General features: G+C 38.4%; 1 protein-coding gene across 3 annotated transcripts in view; it reads left to right on the top strand.

Annotated features, from left to right (window-relative positions):
* LOC135710551 (homeobox protein PKNOX1-like) overlaps window positions 1-25848 on the top strand; it is a 289794-nt gene that overhangs the window by 150482 nt on the left and 113464 nt on the right. For all 3 annotated transcript variants that reach the window (XM_065233155.1, XM_065233153.1, XM_065233154.1), the window contains one exon: window positions 14626-14646. The gene's annotated coding sequence lies outside the window, so the exon portion shown is untranslated. The remainder of the gene's footprint in view (window positions 1-14625; window positions 14647-25848) is intronic.

The following is a 25848-nucleotide window of genomic DNA, read 5'->3' as shown; positions in this document are numbered from 1 at the left end:
CCAGAAATTATTGAAACATTCTTTAATTTATCGAAACTTACTCAAAACTCTGGACAACTAGTGTGGATCCGCATTAAGAGTCTGGAAGCATCACTGAAGTTCCGGGAAAGTTGAAAAAAAAATGGTGGGAGAAGATGGAAGAAACATTCGAGCGAAGGTTGAAGAAGCTTCCAAGGGAAGTTGCAATAAGTTTCCGAGAGGAATCGAAAAATAATTTACGATGTACGCTGGAAGAAAATTCCAGGGAAAGTTGGAAGAAAATTCAGGAAGTTTAATAATGTTTAAAAAGAATTTCTTGATTCTCCCGGAATTACCCGAAAGAGCCATCGAATGTTTATCGATTGATGGGTAGCATAAAACGGTGAGTATCCATAAGGGTAAGAGATGAACCAGCCAAAGGCTGAAAATCTCTATACTAAAGGAAAAAAGAAGTATCCATAAGACATTTTTAAAGATGTTTTTTTTAGAATTTTAAAGGCTCAAACAATTTGAGATATTCAAAAAGATACAAGTCTCTCACGATAATTTTCTCCGATATTCGAGAGTGGGCAGGCAATAATTATTTTGATTATTTAAAAAAAAATCGGTATTCTGAGGAACCTTATCTCTATATCGGTATCTAGTTCGGAAATCGGTATAAATACAGATACATCGGTATATCTGGCGACGCTGCTACTATGTCACACTGCAAAATACAGTGTTGCCCACAATAAAGTTGCATAATCATTAGACTGATGCAAAATTTGACTTTTTTGCTCCACAGTGCTTAAATGATTTCAAATCGGATCCTGATTAGCCTCCCAAAGTTACAACTCATTTGGTTAGAAACAGACTTCGCACAAGCCATTTGAAGTTTACATGTAAATTACTATTGGAAATCTCAACTTTTTGTTCATTGCCTTCTAGTCTTTTTCCATATTGAGCTGCGAAACAGTTCGATAGCCATTCTTATAGAAAATTTTCTCAGCTACAACTTTGCTGAAGATCGTTTCTATTTAAAACGAGACAGGAAAAAGTTATTAATTATTTAAGAGTTTGGTAAACTTATGACGTGATCAAGCAGCTGCTCTGTAGGCAACACTGTATTTTGCAGTGTGACATAGTAGCCATGATTTTTGTGTCCTATTCAACGCCCCAGAAACACCAATGTTGCCTGCTGAGCAGTTGATTGAGAATAATCATAAGACATCAGCGTATTGACCCATTAATAACTTTCGATCCATGCATTTAATCAAAAAGTGGTCTTCAGCAAAGTTGTAGCTGGGAAAATTTCCTACAAGTCCAATTGAAAGCTTTTGAAGCAGACCGATATGGTTAATTATAAGATAGACATGAACAAAAATCTTGGTTTTACCATAGTAATTTCCATACAAACTTCAAATGGTTTGTGCCATCTCAGTTTCTCACCAAATGTGTTCAAATTTTGAGAGTTTAGTCAGGATCCGATTTGGAATCGTTTAAGTATTGTGGAGTGAAAATTTCAAATTTTGCATCACTCTAATAATCATGCCATGATAAGATTATCAATCTCTTAAAAAATTAATAACTATTTAATATGAAGCTTGTCTGAAAAACCGATCGTCAACAAAGTTGAAGCTGGGAAAATTTCCTATAAGAATAGCAATAGAGTTTGTTTACACATAATATGGAAAAAGGCTAGAAGACAATGAACAATTAGTTTGGTTTTCCCATAGTAATTTCCATATGAACTTAAAATGGTTTGTGCCAAGTCAGTTTCTCATCAAATGAGTTTAAACTTTCGGAGGCTAATCAGGACCCAATTTGGAACCGTTTGAGCACTGTTGAGCGAACATTTCAAATTTTGCATCAGTCTAGTGTGCAGGGATTAGATGTGCTCATAGGGGGCTATTGATAAACAACGTAGACACTTCAGAAGGTTTGCGAGTGCCTAAGGTCCATGGGGTGGTCTAAAACCTCTCAAAAACGGTCTCCACATAAAAGTAATTTTTTAAATATAACATCCAATTAAGAAGGATAAATTCAAGCTGGAACGAAATACTCCGGGAAAATAAAGAAGCAGCATGCTCGTGTAATGCGTCCCTGTCTAAGAAGAAAATCTTACTCCAAGTGCCAATCAAAATCCAAAAGCCAGTTCACTTGACAAAAGCAGTCCAACCAATCGGGTTCCGAACGAATAAGAATCGCTAGCTTTGCCATCGGTTGTGTGCAGCCTGGAACCGACGACGGTTCTCATCTCTCATTCTTCGGGTGATCCGGTCATATATTTTGATAGAATTTTCCAATTTTTTATCACCGTCTATTCTATGGCCACGGCGAGCTTGGAGCATGGAACGACAAGATGCTTACGGTGCACATTTCGCTTGTCGCAAAAGCTTCCACCGTCGAGATGACGTTCTGGTGTTCCCCTGCCACAAGGACGGTGGTGAGACAAAGTTTAAGAAGGATACGGAGTTTTGTGTATCATTTAGCATTCGGAATTTGTTGCCATCCTATGCACACACACACACACACATACAAAAACATTCGAATTGATCTTGCACACGTATACTGATGAGGCAAAGGAATAGATGATGCCGAAAATCTCATTTCGGAGATAAAACAGTTGTGGTGAAATTTATCTACCGCAATATTTATCGAGGATGCTCCGGTGGAGGAAGTTCCTTTCCGGGGCTGAAGAAACAATGCTCAGCACAAATCCATGCATGAATGATGGTTTTGTTTTGTTTGTCTCCGCAAACGGAATCGGATGGGGAAAAGGAAATGTTTTATGAGGCCTAACACAACCAGAAAACATGTGTCGCTTTTCCGGCTTCGATCAGCGGAATCCGTTATGAGTCCTGAATTGATTTCGGTGATTTGTTGAATTGGGTAGTGGACAGGCAAATTTAACCAAACAGCAATTGTGGATCCCTTCCCCTCTGGTCTTTAATCAATTTGCTCGACAAACATCGATGATATGTAACCAACAGACAACTGAACCATAAACCATTTCCCATCAGCCATGGGTATGTATGTGTCGACGACGTAACTGAAGACGAGCTCGACGTCGTTTTATTTGGTCTTGGAAGTAAACAACAGACGAACAATATCTCGATGTCATCGTCTTTGTGGTTGTCACCACTATTAGATGAAGACGATGTGATCTCCAGGGAAATCAATCGTCATGTTTGGCAGGTTGTGACAATCGGAACGCGGTTTAACTGCTGTGGATATCTGCTTGAGCGGAAATATTGTCTTGGTCAGGATGTTTTCGAAGAATGTGAGTAAGGGTATCATCCGGTAATGTTCGTATTTTTATTTTAAAATCTACTCTAAAAAGTCTTATCATCTAAATGTGTAAAGAAAGAGAGAAGGATTGGTAATTTACATTTAATTCCACTAACTTAATTGTTTATCCTTTAAAAAATCCAAAATAGATTTCTTAAAATACACAGTTGTGTCTGAATGTGGGCAATTTCTTTGAAAATCTTTGGAAATTTACCAAAACTCCTCAAATTGTTTGACATAGAAATTTTTTTTAGACAAAAAACCACTTTCAAGCTAATGACAACAGTAGTTGTAGCCCTGTAATCGTTTGAAGCTATTCCATGCCAAACTTGACCTTCTCCAATTTGCATGAAACTTTGCATAATTCTGAATCCTGATAAATGTGGGCGTCTAAGTGGAATACCTGTATAAAGAGAGAGAGAGAAGGCTTAGTAATTTCCATTTAATTCGTGCGTATTTCGTCTACAATGTACAGACTTCTTCAGTGTCCTTGTACTAATACTCGACTGAAGAAAACATCGTATTTTACCTAAGTACATTTTTACTTAGAAGCTAGGTAAACTTAAATCTAATTTCCTGTAGGAGCAGGTACTCCGCCGCTTACTCGTTGATGTGTTCTAGGTAGTAACTTGAAAAGCCATGTGTGTCCGTTTCCTTGATCCCTGTTGAGTAAAGGTGAATTCCGTTGTTTGTTGATCTCGAGGCTCTCTGCAACATCCAATTTCCATGGTGTAGATACGGTTCGTAAAACCGTGATGTCCTCCGTCGATAGTTGGTGATATATGAAGATGTGTTCTGCAACCTTTGATTTGAAATCATATGTTAGACCTTTTTCCTCTTACTTTTTCCCTTATTAACCTCCGCTATATGTTCTTGAAATCTAGTTGCTAAAGTTCTCTTGGTTTGTCCTACATACAGTGTATCTCAAAATTGAGCGTACAGATGTTCTTAAATTTTAGTAAAACAGCTTTGAAAGATAAGTTTCTGAATTTCTGGCTGCTGAATCATCATTAATTTATCAATTATTGGTACAGTGCACATTGTTGCTTTTTGCCGTTTTCGTGCGCTTTTTAAATAGCTTCTCAAACATTGATTTCAGGGGTATAGTTTGTTCAAAGATGTTTTTGCATATGTTAAACCACTTCTTTTGATGTAGACGTTGCAGTGTTGGGCTTATTCGATTGCCTTTATAAAATTAAGAGCTATTTGAGAAAAACACATTTTTCTTGAAAAACTACAAGGGACAGCCCTATGGGGTTGTTCGCAATGGTGACGTAGGACTACGTGGTCTTATTTAATAAATCTTATTTGTTAACTGCAGAAGGAGCTTGTGTTTTGTGTAGGAATAGGAATTTGAACGGGATTCTCTCTGTTTATACTCTTTAGTATGACGCACTTGACATAGATGGCCCACAGCGACTCACGAAGAGCTACTGATTCCGATCAATAGCTGTGCAGCTTTTTCTTCCTTCTATGGATGGTCATGTGAGCTGCAGCTCGCAGCTTGCAGGTACCCTTTCGTTGTGTACTGGAGAACACCCTACTCATCACGCGGTGATTGAATACAATTTTCAATAGTGACACTTTATAAAAAAAAATTAAAGTCTTAAATTTAACAGATGTGTAGAAATATATCTGATCGATTGGTGATAAAATTATTGAAATTAGTCCAGGGGCAGCTGAGTTATTAACGTTCAAAATCTTTCACTTTTTGTTACATGTTCCATTTTCGGTTTTCACAAAGTGTACCCCCATATAGAAATCATAGACGTAGTCCTACGTCAAAACCATAATATCTTGAAATAGAATGAACTAAACTTTTTTTTAAATTTTGCGTATTTTTAATCATAATAAAGATCATTCCACTAATTTTACTAAAATTCGTCCACTAGGTAAAAAGTTGAAAATTGACCGTTTTACTAAAATAAATCTAACTTCATACAGGTTCTCCCATTAAAGTCCAAAACTAAAGCGATAAATCAACAAACATCTGTTAAACCACCAGCCACGATTTAAAAAATATATCTATTCACAATGTTTCAAAAAATGTTCTACTAGGGCGTACGCTCAATTTTGCGATAAGCTGTATACTTTGTTACAATGATTACGGCTTATTCTATATACACCTGATTTACCTAAAACATTAACTGGGTCTTTTGTTGTGGGCTATCTGCAGCTTCGCTCCATGCATTAGGTTTCCGATCATGTCGACCGCCTCGGTTGCCAACATTTCCACCTATTTCAGCATCTTACCTGTTACCGTAAGACGACGTCGTCCGCAAAGCCAACGATCTCAACTCGTTTGGGTAGCTTCAGCGTTAGCCCGCCGTTTTATATCACGTTCCAGAGCGTTGGACCAAGGATGGAGCCTTGTGGAATTCCCACCGTGATCCTAATCGACCACTTAAGCTGGGTTTAGACAGGAGAAGTCAATTGATCAAGTCAGTTGAATTCAACTGACTTGAACGCGAATTGAACGTGTAAACCATGCCATTCAACTGACTTGATCAACTCACTTGAATTGAAAAAAAGTTGAACCAGGCTCAACTTTTCAAGCCAATTGAATTCAACTGAGTTGATCATTTGACTTGCCTAGTCTAAACCCAGCATTACTCTCTGTGCATTTCGTCAGCCGGTTTAGGATGATCCTCTCCAAGAGTTTTTCGAGTGTAGCAAGAGTTGCTCGTTGGTGTCTTCGTCGTTATCTCCCTCTCCGTCTCCGTACGATGTACACTGTACCAAACCACCGTCCTCTGTTCGAATGAAACCTCAGACCATTTAAATCGAATCATCAAAATCATATTTCCGAATGATAGCTGCAACCAAATGACGATTGATTTTTCTGTTGAATACAGGATGAACATTGTTATGAAAGGAGATATGGCCTTCAGTTGGAATGCGTAATGCTCTCTGCAGAATGATAATCATCTTAAATTGAAATGCATTTGGTATTGGGTCAGTCCCTTAACGCAACTAATTCAAAACGATGATGTAAATAATTCTATCGAACGTCATTTGTTGCTCTGAGCAGACTCACGAGGTGGAAGCATAGCCATCGCTATCAGAGGTGGGACGAACATTGGTAAAGCGTGGAAACCGAAAATTATCTATTTCGTGGTGAAGGAAGTTTCCTCTACCAACAAGACATTTTTGTATGCATGATGAATGGCTGTTCATGGCTATTCAATGTGGGAATGTAAACAATCTAATTAATAATATAACCTAAAGTATTTGCAAGTCATCCTATCCTTAAATTGTTGTCCTCTGAGCCCTGAGTGTGTTTTATAGCCTTTATTTGGAGGATGAATTCAACCATAAGGAAATCATCCGAAATTCGACAGCATATTGTTAAAGGGCTCGAGCAATACAATAATCAGTCGAAATATTGCGGATGTTTTCGTTCAGTGTAGGTGGCCAGGTCGTTGGATCGTGCTTCGAGAAAAGTCCTTCCACGATGATTTTCAGGATCTCTAAGCACATTTCAGCGGGTATGACTGGATATCTGATCTTCGTCATCACGACACGGTGTGCGTCGTTGGCAGCAGCGTCTCGACCCAGAGCCTCCAGTTGACAGTTTGACTTGCTCTGCTTTATCTCTCGTTTATGTGCCCGGAACATTCCGCTACGTTCCTCTCTGTCTGCTTCTGTTCTTGCTCTCTGAACACGTCTTCTGGCTCTGAGACAACTAGCGCGGAGGGTGCTAATTACCTCGTTGCAGCAGTAAGCTGGAAGCCGTCTGTTATTTAGCTCCAGTTTCCTCGACATGGTCGAGTCACATGCTCTCCCTAACGATCTGTCAACTCGTCTTCCACTTCAGGTCGCAAGTTCTCGTCCTCTGTACTGCCACATGATTCCGTTGGCCGATGCCATATCGAATTTCCTGATAGTCACTATGGGTATATCCTTCACACACTCTCCAATTCATGTTCTCCACCAGCGACGGATTGCAGTCCGCATAAAGTGACGTCGATAATGGATTCCCGGACATCTCTGCGAATTTCTTCGCCAGAGCTTCCAGCAAAATGTGCCCTCTTGCGTTGGTACATCTGTTCCGCCACTACACTGCCTAAGCATTGAAGTCTCCTCCGATGACTACCGGTCTTCGTCCGATCAGCTCTTCGGTAAGCCCAACCATCGCCTCGTGCAACTGTTCCATCGTCCAACGGGTGCGTAGCAACTGCATATGAATACTCCGTTAATTTTGGCGATCACGAAACCTTCTTCTTGAATGGGGTATCTGCCCATAACTTGTATTGCAGCCATCCCAGTTCTATCCGCCACCTAATTACCTTTATCGGGAGGGACTCGATACAGCTGTAGAGAAAAAAAAAAAACTGACAAAATCGGGAAAGCACTGTATAGGGGATGACTCTTTTGGTGATTGTTGAAACTTCGTATTCAAGCGAAGAAGATGTTGACTATTCCCTGATGACTAGAAGATCGAGAAATCCGAGTTTTCCGTCTTTTTCTTCCTTGTGAGTGAATTTTATATCCTTGTGAATTCTGTTGCTCTCATCTAAAATTTGTCGAAGGGCTTCCCGGTTAACTACGCTAAAGATATCGTCAACAAACCTCCACCAATGGTTTGGTAAAAGTCCTTTTTCCGTCAGGATTATCTCCAAGTTAGCCATGAAAAGTTCACAAAAGAAGGGGGGATAGAGGATTTCCCATTGGGGCTCCCTTCGTCTGTTTGTAGAAGTTACCTCGAAAAGAGAAGTAGTTCTCTTCCATACAAAAGCGAGTCTGCTTAAGGTACGCCCGAACCTTGTTTCCCCAAACTGCATCCTCTCGTTGTGTTAATAGCCAGTCCTCCAAATGGTTGATCGCTTCCTTGACCGGTACCCTGGGAAAAAGAGCTGTGACATCGAAAGATACCATAATCTCGTCCTCGTTGATATCTCCTGAAGATGGTAATTGTTGGGCGAACTCCTGGGTGTTACTAACTGCCTTACTCTGGAACTGATTCGGAATACTCTGGAACTCTGTGGCTAGCCACTCGCTAGTTTGTGGGTAGAGGAACCAACTGTAGACACGATCTCTCGCATTTCATTCCCCGGTTTGTGGACTTTGGGGAGACCTGTGATCCTGGGTATAATAAGATTGGATTCACGTAAACGACCTGCTCCATCCCCTTATATTGATTTGCACTCCTTCAGTGTTTTCTCCACGTGTTTAACCATGTTCTGTAAGGGGTTTACTCGAAGCTGCCTATACGGTCCATTGTTAATCTGATTGTCGTAATCGTCCTTGTCCTTGTTGTTATTTGTATTTGCATAATTGTTTGTTATGGGCAATGATTCACATATCTGCTAAAATTCATCCATTATATAAGAACTACGTGGTCGTATATAATAAATGTTATTCGTTAACTGCAGCAGGAGCTTGTGTTCATTTTTCGAAAGCTGAAAATCATGTCCCACCCATTTTGGGTATTTTATCATACACACATGAATGACACTTCGACTTGTTTCGTCTACTAACGACTCTCTGATGACAGTGTTGGGGAAGCAGCAATGCTCCCTCGACATGTTTCGTCTACTAACGACTCTCTGATGACTGTGTTGGGGAAGCATTTGTTAGTTATTTCGACGATTTTGGACAATGCTTCACATTTACCACTTTTTCAATAGTTTCTTGTTAAAAATCACCAGTTGGAAGCATTGCTATCGTTGCATAGAAATATTTCTGATCGATTGGTGATAAAATTATTCGATTGGTTCAGGGGCAGCTCAGTTATTAACGTTCAAAATCTTTCATAATTTCGTTACATGTTCCATTCTCGTTTTTCACAAAGTCTACCCCCATATAGAAATCACAAACGTAGTCCTACGTCAAAATACATGAACGAGGGATGCTTCGGTTGCAAATCAATGCTTGGGAATGTTCATGAGGATAATGCATATTCTGGCATGTTTGGCAACCCGGTATTTCTAGCAGCTCGAATGTTGTGGTTTGATTGTTGAATCCTGGGGATTTGCTGGCTGATAATAGGGTGTAGATATAATTTTGGACCTACTAAGCACAACCCGCACTTTACCTCTCTTTTTCGAGTGACACAAAATGGAATGTTTATACTGTAGATGACTTTTAACTTTTCATAACTTAGCTTTGTCTCATGTCAATTTCTACCAAGACATGAAAATGCTGATATATAAATAAATCACTGGGCGGTAATAGAGTTATGCAGTATTGTACTGCACAATAGTTTAAAAAATGTAAAAAGCATTCCTCTCGTAAATTTTCTAAAGTGAGCTATGATGATGAGCTTTTTTTTGAAACCTCAATGAAACCAGAATCAGTAACTCTTTTAATGTTATTCTACCAGATACACCGTGTGAAGAGTGAAGTAGTTGTCAGCACCGATCTCAGCAGGTGACACAGGTTCCAAATAGGTGGAAGAATTGTTTCAATGTTCCTTGGGCATCTAAAAAGTTCCCTTATCTTTATTTCTTGAAAATTTCAAGTTCCATGATTATTTTTATTTCAAGTTCTCTCTATTCGACCAAGATCTTAAGACATTCATAACCTTCTCCAAACTTCAGGAAGACCTTAAACCTTTTCTACGAATTTTCCTAAACATCTAGGCGAAACAAAGTTCCCAAAACTACCAGCTCTCAAATCAAACCCTGAAGTTCTAAGAAGTATTCTAAACTTTTACAACACTCCCCGAGGTTCTAAGAAATTTCCTGAACTTTTATGAAGGGCGCTGAACTTCTGCAATTTTGTAAAATTCTACAATGTTCCTTGAATAAAAAAAAATCCCAGCACTTTTATGATATTTTTCCAAGTTCCTCAAATAGCTACCTAATTCGCTTGACTTCTACGAAGTTCTCGGAATTCACATAAATATCACTGAACTGCTGAAAAGTTCTCGTTTAGAATTTGTTTTATTTCCTCTGAAGATCTATTTTAAGTCCATTAAACTTTAACGGAGTGCCCTTTTATTAAGTTTCTTAAAATTAAACAAAGTTCCCATAAGTTCAACGAAGTTTCCCAAATATGTATAAGGTTCATAATCCTACGAAGTTTTCTCAAATTTTTACAAAGCACCCTGAATTTCTTCAAAATTCTCTGAAACTCTGCCAAGTTTCCCGAATCCCCCTGAACATCTAAAAAGTCCAAAGAAGTTTAAAATAATCCCAGTGCACAGTGGTCCAGAATGCAGATTTAGGTGGAATGATATGTTTTGAGCCTGAAACTGAAACTTTAGACTAAAAGTTTCTTCTACAAAGTTATTCCTTATAGTTAGGCCCTCATTTTTATGACAATGAATTCTAGGGTGGTTCCTATTATCATTAAAATCAAAAATCTAACTTTTTTGTTTGAATAAATTAAGGTATACATTCTTCGGCAAAGTTATAGCTGAGCAAATTTCAAGCAACTTTGTTGGAGATAACTTTTTTGTATCTCTTAAATTGGCCGATTTAGAGCTATTTTCTTAAATTGAGTTAGGGTGGCTCTTAAAAAAACAGTTTTTTTGCTCTAGTTTTCTTATTTCAAATTTCTCAGCAAATGTGTCTTCAGATAACTTTTAGATCTTCAAAAGGCGCAAGTTTTTGCTGCACAAAGCTTGTCAATATCTTTCGCCGATCAAGAGTTATTGACGTTTTTATACTAAAAGTATGCACTTTTAAAATGTTAATATCTCTGGTTAGGGCAAACAAAAAAAAAGGTTTTTTACGGCATTTGAAAGGGCGTATGTAATTCTCAATATTATGACAAAATTGGAGGTATGTTATTTTTTAAACTCGTATAAAATCAATTTGAATTTAGTCATATTTTTTACTATATTTGGGTATATCTTTTTTATTAGAAGAGATACAGGCAACCAATTCAGGTATAAAACATTCGTCTAAAAGAGTTTTAAAATTCTCTACTCGATAACTTTCATGAGAAATTTCAAATAAAAAAGTTATTGCTAAAAAACTATTTTTTCCAGGAACACCCTAAGTCAACTCTAAATACTCTAAAATGAGAACGTTAAGAGATAGAAAAAAAATTTTTTTCGACAAAGTTGCTTGCAATTAACTAAGCTCGAAAGTTTCCAAAACTTCTACTGTGTGCTATGACTGTTAACGGAATCTTCGAAAGTTCTACGATGTTTCTTGAAAATCTATGAACTTCCTTGAAATTCTACAACGTTTCTTTTATTTTTAAGAAGTTCTCTAAGCTTCTAGTCAAATGATGTTCCTCTTAATCAGAGTGGTCAGGGAATTCTCATTTGAAAATTCCCGTTGTTTTCTCGCTTTGCAATACTTCGTTATTTTCGAGGTACATTAGAGCTAATTTGAATACACTGTAGTCTATTTTTACACGGTTTTTTACGATAATTTTTGAAATCAACTACGACGATTTTTGAGAAAAAAACGTGGTTAAAGAGCCAACAACTTCTGAGTGTTTTCTAAGGGAAATGAGTCGAAATAACGAAATTTAGCACCTGCAGGTTAGAAGGTTACTAATGCTTGAATAAAGTTGATCAGAAAGTCAATACCATGAAGGTGGTGGTAATAAAGCTCAGATGTTCATTTACAAAGATTTTTGAAAAAAGGATTTTTTCTTACGAAGAATTTTTGAATAACGCGGTTTGTTTAACATGGATTTTCTTACACGGTACACGGGGGTGCGAAAAAAAAATACTTAAGTGTGTGTAACTTTTGAAGACTCGGGAATTCGGGATTTAAAAAGGGTCCAAATTTACAAAGTACCAGAGTCAAGGATTTTTCAAAGATCGTATTGCCGAACATGTTTTAACGCAACGTGATCTGTACAAGCAGAAACCTTTAAAATAAAATTTAAGAAAATTTCTAGGATTCTAAGGTTTAGACATTTGTAGTAGCTGTGATTTTTTTTAGATTTGCGGCTTCTAAAAATCTATCCTGGATTTAGAGAAAAAAGGATTGGATTTTTTCAACATTATGGGACTTTGAAAAAAAAAAAAAACAAAGGGTAGGATTTAAAAAAAAAATCCTACATACCCGATTTCGAAAAAAAAATCCAAGATCCCAGATTTTGAAAGAAAACTACAAGGGACAGCCCTATGGGGTTGTACGCAATGGTGACGTAGGACTACGTGGTCTTATATAATACATCTTATTTGTTAACTGCAGTAGGAGCTTGTGTTTTGAGTAGCAATAGGAATTTCAACGGGGTTCTCTCTGTTTATACTATTTACTATGACGCGCTTGGCATAGATGTCCCACAGCGACTCACGAAGAGCTACTGATTCCGATCAATAGCAGTGCGGCTTCTTCTTCCTTCTATAGATGCTCATGTGGGCTGCAGCTTGCTGCTTACAGGCAGCCTTTCGTTGTGGCGACACCGGATGGAATTCAACTTTGAAATCTGTGTTAGGGAAATCGCTTTTTGCAGGCAATCGGTGATAATTTTAATTATCATAGCAACAGCTGCACATTCGTGCAGTTTTCAATAGTGATATTTTGAAAAATTATAAACTCTTAAATTAGGCAGATGCGTAGGAATATTTCTGATCGATTGGCGATAAAATTATTGAAATTGGTCAGGGGGCAGCTGAGTTATTAACGTTCGACTCACGAAGAGCTACTAATTCCGATCAATAGCGGTGCGGCTTTTTCCTCTTTCTATGGATGCTCACGTGGGCTGCAGCTCGCTGCTTGCAGGCAGGCTTTCGATGTGTACGGGAGAACAATGTTCAACGCCACGCGCCGAGAGCACTGCTGCTGCTGCTGCTGATGCCGACGATCGGACACCACCACACACGGTGATTGGAACAACCGAACAGCGGTTGTGGGCAGTCTTGATAGCTAGCTGCTTGCGGGGAGCATTTCGTTGTGTACTGGAGAACATCACTCACCACGCGGTGATTGAATAAACACCGTTTGGTGAGACCGCATGGAATTCAACTTTGAAATCTGTGTTAGGGAAATCGCTTTTCGCAGGCAATCGGTGATAAGCAGCAGTTGCACATTCGTGCAGTTTTCAAAAGTGATATTTTGAAAAATGATAAACTCTCAAATTTCACAGATGCATAGCAATATTTCTGATCGATTCGTGATAAAATAATTGGTCCGGGGGCAGCTGAGTTATTAACGTTCAAAATCTTTCATAATTTCGTTAAATGTTCCATTTTTGGTTTTCACAAAGTGTACCTCCATATAGAAATCACAGACGTAGTCCTACGTCAATATGGTCCCTATGAAAAGCAAAAGGCTTGGAAAAATGTATGGCGTTCTAATAATTAGAAGTTTTTTTTTAATAGAATTTTGCAAATTTCAAAGAGATGATGCATTATTTTTACCAGATTTTGAGATGACCTGTGAGAAAAAATCAACGGAATTCTGACAATAATTTCAAATTATTGCTGAAATTAAGTTCTGAAAAATTTCTAGAAGAATTACAAGCGAGTTGTAAGGAGAATTTGGAGGGGATTTTGAGAAGAATAGTAGGTGAATTTTAAGGATCATTTCAAAAGAAATATGAACTGGACTTAAAGGATTTACAAAAGACAATTTCAAAGAAATACTGAGAGAGATTCAGAAGAGAGCTTTAAGGAAAATACCAAAGGAATTGTATTCTAATGTTAATTAAAAAATGCTGGAGAATTTAAATTTAAATTCTTGAAAAACTGTCAACCAAATTCAGAAGAGAATTTAAAGGTATTCTGCTGGGAGTTTTGTGTATGATCAAATCCAATTTTGAAAATAATTGCAATGGTTTAAGACAACTGAGAGCTGAATAAGCACCTTTTTAGCTGAAGATGCATATTTTTGCTTGAATAAGCTCAAGCTCTTATTCAACTTTCAATGTTTGTTGGAATATGTTAAGGTTTAATGACTTTTTCCCGGTTCTCCCGGCTACTTTTCAAATTCTCGGCTATTTCCAGGTTTTCACAGTTTGCTGATCACCCTAGATTTAACTTTTCCGAAGGTTTCTGAACTTCAGGGAAGACTTAGATTTATAAATCTGAAATATTGAACACCTTCCCCGGCCGGCAAATTTTAAAATTAGTGGTGAAGATATCTCGTCGATATAATTGAAAACATTATTTTTAAATACACCTACCATCCCTGGACTGAATAACTACCACTACCTGTCAGGGAAAACACGTATAAAAATGATAATTTGGCATCTTCTGAGAGAAGGGCACTAAACTGAGAAATTTCCACCTGAACAAACAACCTGAGTACGGTTCTGGTTGTTATAAAACAAACCATGGTACAGTTGGCGGCTTGGATTTCTGATTCAACCGTAGCAGTGTGTTTACCTCACAATGTACTAGAGACAAATTTTCATATCCTCGGATAGCTCTTCACTAATTACTGAGGAAGTGCTCAAAGAACAATAATAGGCCAGTAGTAATTTAATTCTCTAACTTAGATCTTTTTTTTATCTTTACAGGAAATCAACGATTCTAATCAGGTACGTCATCACAAAAACAACACTCCCATTTTAATATGCACCGTTCAACATCACACCAGTTAAATTTCCTTGAATACTTGTCACCCTTAATCACGTTCCCGACGAGAAGCACTCGAATTTTCCATTCGAGAATTTAACAGCCAAGAAGAGAACACATCATCCCCTAATTCAAGGCTTCCTCCCAGAAAGAAGTCCTTCATATTGACGACGAGACATCAACGAGATGCAGTCTCCATCCATACGACCCATCATCATCGCCGCCGCCGCCGCCATCGTCGCACCCCCACAAAGACAACTTTTCTCACCCAGGGCCATTATAACGGGCATGGTTTTATCGCCTGCTGTCTACTCCCTCGCTCGAGGAGAAAGGTTCTATGAACCTACTACGGCTACGACTACGAGATTGCCGCGTAAGACTATGGACCAATTTCCTAGCCACTAAGGAAAGCTGAAGTGCGGAGGGAAGCAACCTGAAGGGACAAGACTTTAATAGCTTATGCTGATGACGAGCAGAATATGATAATTTAATGGAATTTATCTACATTTTCTCGAACCTCTTGCCCGCCGACTGACGCAACGTACGGGAGGGAAAAAAACATGGATGAAGGCCATCGTAGCTCTCGTGTCATCAGCATCATTCGTCTCCATAGAATGGGAAATCTGCGTACGGCAGCGCTGATTTGGGATGGATGAGTTTGAGGATGCTCCGGGATTGTGGAAAAAGTTACTTTTTTCGAAAAATTGCAACTTATTTAATTTTTTATTTGGCAAAACATTCTTTGAACATTGCAGCATATAAGAAACTACGGTATCTTCTCAGACAACTCATCTAAATCCTTGCATCAGAGCAAAATCCGGTGTCAAATGGCAAGCTTTTAATGACAATCATCACCGACTAGCATACTGCAGAGGACACGTCTCTCGTTCGATGCAGTAACGACACCGACGACGACGACGACGGTATCAACTTTTACTCCCTTCCTGCTGACCGCTCCGAGCCGAAAGCTTACTGAAGGGTGCTATATAGGGACTCCTCCCCGGCCAACTCTATTATTACACTCCCGGGTGCGGGACCAGCAGACTGCAGCATCCAGATCAGTCAGAGAGATGAGCATTTTTCACACATTTCACCATCATCAAAGCGTGTTTGACAAAGGGGAGAGTGTATGTTTTCCACCCTCGTCCGCTGCAGTGCAATTCTAGAGGCAGGAAGGTACTTCCGGTCGGTCCGAGCGGAATTCCAAGGTTCTTCTGTTGATCAAACGAACTGCGTCACTTCGCCTGTCCCGTCCGTCAGTGTCCATCGCTCGTTAGGTCCGAACCGAGTGACATTCATTTGCTATCCGTCAACTTATCTCCATGAGCTGGGAACCCACCCTATCGGGGTCCTCCGGGAATGGCACACCCGATTGGCTGCTGATGATGTATGTCGGTTGGGTTCAGCTATCTGCATTAAAGGGATGTTTGAACAGGAAGACCTGATGCTTCTTCACACCGCCGCCCGTGACGCCCCTATGACACAACCCACGGACGACAAGCATGATGGATGTTGATGGCATTCCGAGTGACTCTTGTTCGTCACAAACGCCCTGGCACCGAGTTTGATGTTTGTCGAGAGCTCGTTTATGAACACATTCGAGAACTGCTATCGGAAAAGTGTCCGATGTGAGATTTATAACGCGATTCTAATGGGTGGTGGGGAGTTGAGATGTTTTTGTGAACCACAACGACGACGAGGATGACTTGACCGGTTGCCCACTTCAAATGCCTCGTGAGCGATGAGTGGTGGTTGTTGATTCCGTTCCAACCGACGCCCACCACGATGAATACGTACGTTGGTTAGACTTTTGAACCTGGTTCAATATCGCTCTCCGGGGCAGGTTATGTCTGGCACGCGATATTTGTCAGATGAGGGCATGACGTGTTGAATTCTCAACTATTATCGGATGTCGAATATTGAGGCTGGGTGTCGTCGAATGAAGGGACCACATTGGTGCATGCGACTGATCAAATCAAGTTGGCAACATCATTCTACAACGATTGAATGTATACGAAGTTTTCGAAAGTTTTACGATGTTTCTTGAAGATCTATGAAGTTCCTTGACATTCCACAACAGTTCCTTTACTTTTAAGAAGTTCTTTGGGTTGCTACGAAGTTCTCTTATTTTTCTGGCAATTCGTCCTTGACATCTAAGAAGGTCTCAGCACTACTGCACCATTTGAAAAATTCATTTGAAGTTCTGCGAAAAATAGTACACATGTAGTTAACGCTGGATTTAGTGTAAATTTCTCTTACGTGCTGCCTCTCCAAGGTTATGGAGAGGATGTTCAATCGTCGTCTCTGCAGCTTCTTCAATGAGCACAGCTTGTTAGATCACCTGCAGCATATGTTTCGACCCAGACGCAGGACGAATATGTATTTTGGTACGCTTGGGCAAGCCCTCCATGACGCTATGGCGGGTGATCAACACTTCGAGATAGCTGCACTATACATCTCTAAAGCTTATACCGGCACGTGGATGCCGGCGGTTCTCCAACAGCTTGTTGACTGGGGACTCAAGGGACATCCCAAGCAGCACACTTCCATCGTTATAAGTTGTTGCAACTGCAACTGAAATAAGTTGCGCACAAGCAGTGTTGGGAAAATATCAAAAAATCAAATCTGACCAACGCTTGATTTTCGTAGACAAAAATCAACAAGCAAACAACTGCGGTTGATTTTGCAAGCTGTGATATCGCAGCTCGGAATATCAAGCTAACAAAACTCACCAGCTGCAAATCTCAACAAACTGTGGTGAGATTGAGTTTCATGATTTTTGTTTTACACCCGAATGCAACCGAAACTTCCATAAAGGCTTGCAGCAGTCCCTTCGTGTGTGCCATCGGTGAAGAGTAAAAAGAGATAGCAAACTTTCTCTTTCTAAGAAAACGATGTGCAGCGGAATCATTTTTGTGTCGAGTCAACTCTCAGCGTGATTTTTGCACGTTGTGAATAGTCTCGCAATATCAAAGGAGCTTGTAAAATCAATATCAAGCATGATAATTTTGTTCCAATATCACGCGTGATATTGCGAGCGCATGAGAGCTGGAAAAATATCAATTGATTTCTGATTTTTCCAACACTGCGGTCAAGTAACCACAATTGTTCAGTAACAAGTGTGTTGCTAGGGATATTCTTCATTTCGCTCGGAACTTCTTGCGGCACCGCACCTTCCAAGGCTCTATCGGGAACCATCCATCTACTTCATTCCAAGAGGAAATCGGCGTACCTCAGGGATCAGTACTGGAGGTTATCTTATTTGGTGTATTCTGCAATCTCCCAGTAGGTATTTTTATTTTCTTCTACGCCGTCAGGAATTCTATCAAAATCCTCCGGACGGAACTGTCACAGGCCGTTAAGTTTGTGCATCGTTCGGCATCTGGTGCCGGATTCCAGTTGTCGGCGGAGAAAAGTTCGTTCACCCACATCTACACCCATGCACTATGGTCCAAAACGGCAAGAAGTGGAACTTTATTCCTAGAGCCTAGCCTTTACAATTTAGCCATATAGTGTCTTCGGAAAAAAATGTTTGTATAAATATCTTACATAATGTAATACTGCCAAAAATTAGTCATGTCTTACTATACAAAAAATAAAAGCACTAACTTTTTTCTTTGAGGATATAGGAGAACGATGTCTTCAGCAAAGTTGTAGACAATGTAAAAACAAGCAACTTCACTCAAGACGTCAAAATTTTAAATCCTTTATTTTCAGAGTTATGGAGCTTTTCTATGGAAGTTCCCTTAATTTTAGTTTTTCATACTTAACTTCTTTAAATTTCATTTTTTAAGTATACAATGTTCTAGACAATTATTCAAACAATCAAAACAAATCCTCAATATCATGAATCATTACAATTACTCCTTGTAAAGTTATAACAACTTTTATCTTTATTTTTCCATTACTTCATAAGCTTTTAGGAGAGAATGGGGCAAGTGAGGACACAAATCCAACTTTTTTTTCTTGAAGCTTAGCTCAAGTACTATAAAGTTGAGAAGGTTTCATTTGTCGCTCTCTTCCCAAATTTGAGTACAATAACCTTATTATTTATGGTTTTTCATATATTTTTCACTTTTTTTTAGGTTTTTCATACATAGTTTTTTACTCTTTTATATTTGAAGTATATAATGTTCTAAATAATCTTAAAACAGTAAAAACACATGTATTTGTAGAAGACCGTTAGTCTCTACAATAATGCATTGCAAAGTTATAGCTTATTTTAACTTTATTTTGCTTTATTTTATTTTTTGTTTATATGGGAGAATGTGGCAATGGGAACACAACATCATCTAGCCTTCTTGAAGCCCAAGTACCAAAAAGCTATGCAGAGCTCCTCCTATTTGAGTATGACAACTTTACGCTGTTACATATTTTCTTGTTTTTATAGAAAACTTAATATATTGAACATTCGCTGCAATAAAATTATAGCTCAGAAATAATACACCATGTACTTACGCGAATAACATATTCAGTTTCTTTCTTTGTCCATCTGCTCACGACCCATACACCTAAATTGCTCAAAAATAATACAAGCCACCATCTTGGATTTCAAAATGGCGTCAGGCATTTATTTCCGATCCCCACACGTCATCCCGATTCCAAAAATACCCATATTGTGGGGTATTTGACAGTATTTCCCAGTTTTACTCTACCCGGATGTCGCCATCTTGGATTTCAAAATGGCATCAAACATTGATTTCCGGTTCCTACACGTCATTCCGATTTCAAAAATACCCATATTGTGGGGTATTAACAGTATTTCCCAGTTTTTCTCTAACCGGAAGTCGGCATCTTGGATTTCAAAATGGCATCAAACATTGATTTTCGATCCCCACACGTCATCTCGATTCCAAAAATACCCATATTGTGTAGTATTTGATAGTATTTCCCTGTTTTTCTCTAACCGAAAGTGGTCATCATCAGACATCAATTTCCGGTCCCTACACGTCATCCCAATTCTAAAAATACACATATTGTGGGATATTGACAGTATTTCTCTGTATTTCTCTAACCGTAAGTCACCATATTGGATTTAAAAATGGCGTCAGACATTGATGTTCGGTCCCTACACGTCATCCCGATTCTAAAAATACCCATGTTGTGGGGTATTGACAGTATTTCCTAGTTTTTCTCTAACCGGAAGTCGCTATCTTGGATTTCAAAATGGCATCAGACATTGATTTCCGATCCCCACACGTCATCCCGTTTCCAAAAATACCCATATTTTGGGTTATTGGCAGTATTTCCCTGTTTTTCTCTACGCAGTACCCACCATCTTTGATTTCAAAATGGCGTCAGACATTGATTTTCGGTCCCTACACGTAATGCCGATCCCAAAAAGACCCATATTGTGGGGTATTTGACAGTATTTCCCAGCTTTTCTCTATCCGGAAGCCGCCATCTTGGATTTGAAAATTTCGTCAGACATCGATTTCCAGTCTCTACACGTCATCCCGATTCTAAAAATATCCATACTGTGGGGTATTTGACAGTATTTCCCTAACCGACGGTCGCCATCTTGGATTTTGAAATGGTGGCGGTCATAAATTGTTGGTATGGGTAAGATGCAGTGTTTGGAAATCTGTCAACATGCCATTGAACTACCGTGTGTCAGGTTCGTAACTGGTCATGAATAGATATTCACAAATGAGTGAAGTGTCAGACACCTTTGCCGAATAAGAGTATTCAGTTTTGTAGCACCAAATGAATGAACAAAACGAAGAACGATGGTTGCAGAAAAAAAAACGATCTCAGCAGTTCACCGAATAACGCGTTCAATGATTGTATACAACTTTGAACTGCACATATCTTCTCCTCGTGTCTACCGCACAACATTGCCGTACAGATCCATACAAAGCAGTGGATGATACATAAGGAATCGCAAACGTCATCTTTCTGCCGCACCAACTCTAGCAGTAGCACAGCGCAGCTAGGTAGGTACATAAGAAACATTCCTTCGTCCTGCGGTACATTACGAGCGAATAAGGGTAGAAATAATCGAAGAAGTGGAACGCGGATAAGTTAGTTAGTTTTGATTTATTATGAACACGGATCAATGTCATGGTCGGTTTTAAATGAATGAAACTAAATTTATATACTGTCAAGAAAACTCTGATATTAAAGTTATATGAATAGATAACTTCCTGGTATCTTCGGGGAAATTGTTAACTGTCCTTCTTTTGGTACAATGTGTCTTCCAGCGGGGACACCGTAACATCCGTAAAAGTGGTAAATTCATGAAATTGGAGTTAGAGCTGCGCAGTTATTAGCGGAAGCACTTATTGGTGAGTTTTAAGAAAAAATATGGGGTTTTGGTCCAAATATGTACCCTGGAGGGCTAAGGCTGGTCCATTAAAAGATCCGAAACATGCGTAAAAGTGGTCAATTCATTAAACTGTTTCTAGAGCTAAGAGATGAACTAGCCTATGGCTAAAAATCTCTATAATAAAGGAAAAAAAAAAAAATGTTTCTAGAGCTCCATTTTTTTTTGCGAACACTCTTGTTGATGTGTTTTTCGAATTAATTTCATATTGTGGCCAGAATATTGATGATCACAGACTGGTCCTCCGGAAGATCCGGAACATCCGTAAAAGAGGGAAATAAATTAAACTGGTCCTAGAGCCCCATGTTTTTTTTTTGCGCAAGCACTTGTTGATGTGTTATCTGACTGAATTTGGCATTGAGGCCACAAACAAGTTGTCCAGATGATCCGGATTATCCATAAAATGGTCAATCAAGCTTGCTACAACGTATGAAAAATCCGTGACGGGAAAGTTTTTATATATTTTTTGGACAACTTTGCAGTGACCTTGGTCATCAGAACAACTTTGCAGTGAACAGTTATTTCTCAGAATGCCAAAATCTTGAGATATGATACATGCACAAGCTCTTACGTACACTAGCGCAGTGTACGTAAGAGCTTGTGCATGAATCATACACAAACCGAAATCAGAACAGCTGAACGTTCTGTAAAACTTTGACCTTTACTTTATAATATCAAAACATTTTCAACCTTGTTTAAATTATCAAATCTTGTCATTTTAGTGGAGATTTAGTTTCAAAGTAGCTGAAAAGCAATTGAATTGAATTGCATAAATTTTACCGAAAAGTTCAGCTGTTCAGATTTCGGTAAAAATTACCGAAGTCGGCGATAATTTCTAAGAGTGTATTGCCCATCATTTGAAAGGACTTGGTTAGTTTAGCAACTATGTGTGTAGAAGCCTGTATATTCCAAGTAAGTCAGGATCTTGTGATAAAGCACATATGCAATCCCAAGCAACATTTTAAGTTTTATAAAATACTACAAAGCTACTATAAAACAAAATTCATAAAACCCTGGTCAAGAAAGCTTTGCCATTGATGCATCAACCAAAACCTCATTGATGCTAGAATCTGTCTAGTTGGCCCACTCTGGAGAAGGTTCTGAAGGGTCTATTTTCGAAGCTCTTCAAGATTGATTTACTACAAAATGGTTTATCCATTTCAAAACCGTATTTAAGCTACAATAAAAGCTATTTGGCAACAATTAAAACCATTATCCGAGCCATTTACCCTAGCTGCTTGCTAAGTTCACTAGAAAAACAACAACCAAGATAAAAAAGGATTCATAAATACCATCCGATCTTATCAAAATAATTCAAATAAAAACTGATCGTAAAAAAATCCTGGCGAATTTCCAAAACTATAAAATAGTTCTCATGAAGTGGCCTAGTTTTAGGTGCCATATAAAATTTGATGTGAAATGTACGTGAAAACATCGAAAAACTTGAGGCCGCCCACGGAAAACATCGATTTTACTAATTATTTTACATCAAGAAAAAAATTTATTCTTCAGATCGATCATTAAGCTTAGCCAAGATTTTTGTTTCTCATGATTTTTGCATTCTAAATATTTTCTCATTGCTAAATTAATTAAAATAAAGTTATATCCAAAGAAATATAGATTGAAAATCGAAGATTGTAAAAAAACCGAGGGGACGAAAGTAATCTGTTCTACATTTCTTTTAACGAATTTCAATAAAATTTGCTTAATTTTCTCAAATTTGTTTTGGATAAAATCGATTCGTTTTGAATTAACGCGCGCATTTCGATATTATCCGATTTCATCCACTATTCATCGATAATCTTCAATGTGTTAGAATTATCGAGCATTATGCTGACATTATTTTTAGTGTGTAGCGTGATGTGACCTGCCACTTCCTGAGCATCTGCTTTTGTGATTGTTTCAAACCCTTCAAGCTACAAGTACCAACTCTGGAAGCAACGAAATTATCTGCATGGAGAGTTGGTGACCAAATTTACTACCGGCATTGATGGCCAAACATGACCAAACCATAGATGCCATATCGATGCTTATGTTCACCGGATGCCAGGCAAGCTTCGGTTCACGAGGAAAGAGCATTGAAATTTTGATTAAAAAAGCTAATTCACCTTTTAGCATTGTTGGTCGAGATTCCACGATGTTCCTTTCTTATAAACAAACGGGTGTCACCGTTACTTGTCATGATAATTATAAAGATGTGATCCGATAACAGTGATGTGAACGATACAAACAGATACTATCCGTGTTTAGAGATTTAAGCTAGATTATATCCGATTTGGAGGCGAACCAGCCCAAGGCTGAAAGCCTCCCTAATAAAGATAAATTAATTAATTAATTATATCCGATATAATCGATAAAATGGATTTGTTCGACTATGAATCGATTCATCGAATTTTAGAGTTAGTTTTGGCAACATTTGAATAAATCTGGGACTTTCGTCCCCCTCGAAAACAACAAACAAAATAATTGTAATATGGTGGAGGCATAAAAGTTGATTTTCATGGGCCATTTGTGAAAAAGTTATTTTGCTTTCAAGAAATCCTTAACAAATTCATAAAGTTTTGAAATGGCTTTTTTGAAGAAAACTTGCAGACTGAATTGTATTTATCTAAAGCCATTTTGCTTGATGGTACCCGTTCCGCCGGACGTGCTGGTTCTAAAGTACTAAAGAACTAAATTTTACTGAAATCGACTTCCCTTCGGTCGTTAGCATCGCTTGAATTTTTCCTCCAACTTCGTTTATCCTTCGAGATATCCTTGTCATAAATTTGGTTTTTATTCACTATGAGGATCCACCCTTAAAGTTCAATTTGTAAACAGAGGAGATTTTATGATACACTTTTAAAAGCCTAAAAGGCAACAATATATGCCTTTTACTCTCATTTAAAACGTAATGGTTTTATGATTGTTTTGATAATGATAGAACAGGTTTATAGAGTATTTTATCAAGACATTAATAAAAAAAATGCTAATGAAGTTTATAATTGATTTATAGAACAGTTTTATGGTGGGATTGAGAACTACTTTAAATTTAATTTTAAAACAAGACAGTTTTTGACTTCTCACCAGACTGGAAAAGGTTTTTAAAACAGCGAAAAGGTGAACTACTAAGCAGGAACGTTTTACACTGTGAAATTCTGTATTTAAACTAAATGGATTATTCTTTGCCTTAAAACCATCATAAATCATAGTAGATGCCAAATGATTGCAGAATTGTTACTTGGGATAGAGCCGCGTAACAAGAGCATTCGCAACTAACCTGTTCTTCATGTAGAAGGCCTTGTCCACGGGGGAAAAAAAAAATTGAGGACTGTATTTTCCATGAATGTCAGGTTCATGAGATATAAATAGCGCATAAAAAATCTCATATATATACACTTACGCCACCTAGTGTCTAAACTCTGAACTTATATGTCCACCATCCGAAAGATCTTAGTCACCTGAAAATGTTTGCCGAACACAGTAACTTGCTATATCGCCGGGATCAAGGGGTATTCCATTTTTGAACCAATTAAATCAAATCCCACGTGTATTAAATTTACGGGATTCACTCGTGTAATCGGAAAAAAAAACTCTAGAACAAAGTACTGCGGACACGAGACGAGGCGCCCACTGTTGTGGCGACGGTGCGGCATCATACAACATGCCAAAAGATCATGTGGATGAAGTGTGGCGTAAAGCAAACCTCGACAAGCTTTTTTACCATGCTAACAGATGCCACTCCGCCGCCATATCAGAAACTAACCTGACTAACATCATGTTGACGTTCGCCACATGCAATGTTTCAGCATAATGTTTTGACATGCCACATCGCCGCCACAGTAGTGGGGCAGTGGGTGTCTGACATTGATCGAGGTTGCATGCATGTTTTGTGGAATGAGAGGAATGTTCTCATGATGTTTTGACTTGCTAGCACATGCCACATCACCACAACAGTGGACGACACCTTAACATTGCGACCAATAAAGAAAATTCAGTCAAGAACATGATGGTTACTAGGGATTATATTTTGTTGGAAATCCTCTGAAAAAGTTTTCAGGAATATAGTATTTCAATGGTTAAACTTCTTAAGAATATATACGCAAAATTAGGAACCTGGCAATACAAAATCTCCCCTAATAACCCACGTCATTCGATGTGAAAAGTTAATGTTCACTTTATGCAACAGCTTTTGACCATTCATATTCAGTGTCATTACATGTTGCTGAATATGAACCATTCACCAGTGTTATACTGCGATACGCAGATGTATCATGAACAGAAACTTACGCACACAATCCATGCCGAATGGTACACACGAATATAAAGATTCTTTCGATGATACCGTCAGTAGTAAATCGTTTGTGTGAACGTATTTGATCATCGATGCAGCAAGATTTATTTTTCTCTGTTTCTTTATGTGCCATGATTCGTTGTCCCGCCGATACAATGAAATCAGTTTAGTTTACTGACACATGGGGGTTCAACGGTTGCGGAAATACACGTGAATTATTCAGTGAACAGTGAAAACTTCAAACACTGGTAAGATGTTTTGAGATAATTTTAAAATAAATATATAAAATGTAAACAAAAAATCTGGCACCACTTCCACGTCCATACAATATCAACCCGAAAGCACAACCGCTACACAACCATACAGAATCGTTGTATCGAAAAGTATAGCAGGTTTTTTGGTATTGAATGAAAAACCACAGAATTCACCATTCTTCATTTCATGAGCTGTTCTTTGGCATCATATTTTATTCAACCTTAGCTTTTTTTTGTTATTGCATGAAAAATCACAAAATTCACCATTCTTTATTTCATGAGCTGTTCTTTGAGGAAAACTTTTTCTTCTTTG

The sequence above is a fragment of the Ochlerotatus camptorhynchus genome, unplaced genomic scaffold (genome assembly GCF_037179485.1).
Source record: "Ochlerotatus camptorhynchus isolate MF236.1 unplaced genomic scaffold, CSIRO-AGI_Acam_v1.1 ptg000391l, whole genome shotgun sequence".
Lineage (NCBI taxonomy): Eukaryota > Metazoa > Arthropoda > Insecta > Diptera > Culicidae > Ochlerotatus > Ochlerotatus camptorhynchus.
The sequence above is the reverse complement of the archived record's forward strand: the minus strand, read 5'-3'. Positions and strand labels throughout refer to the sequence as shown.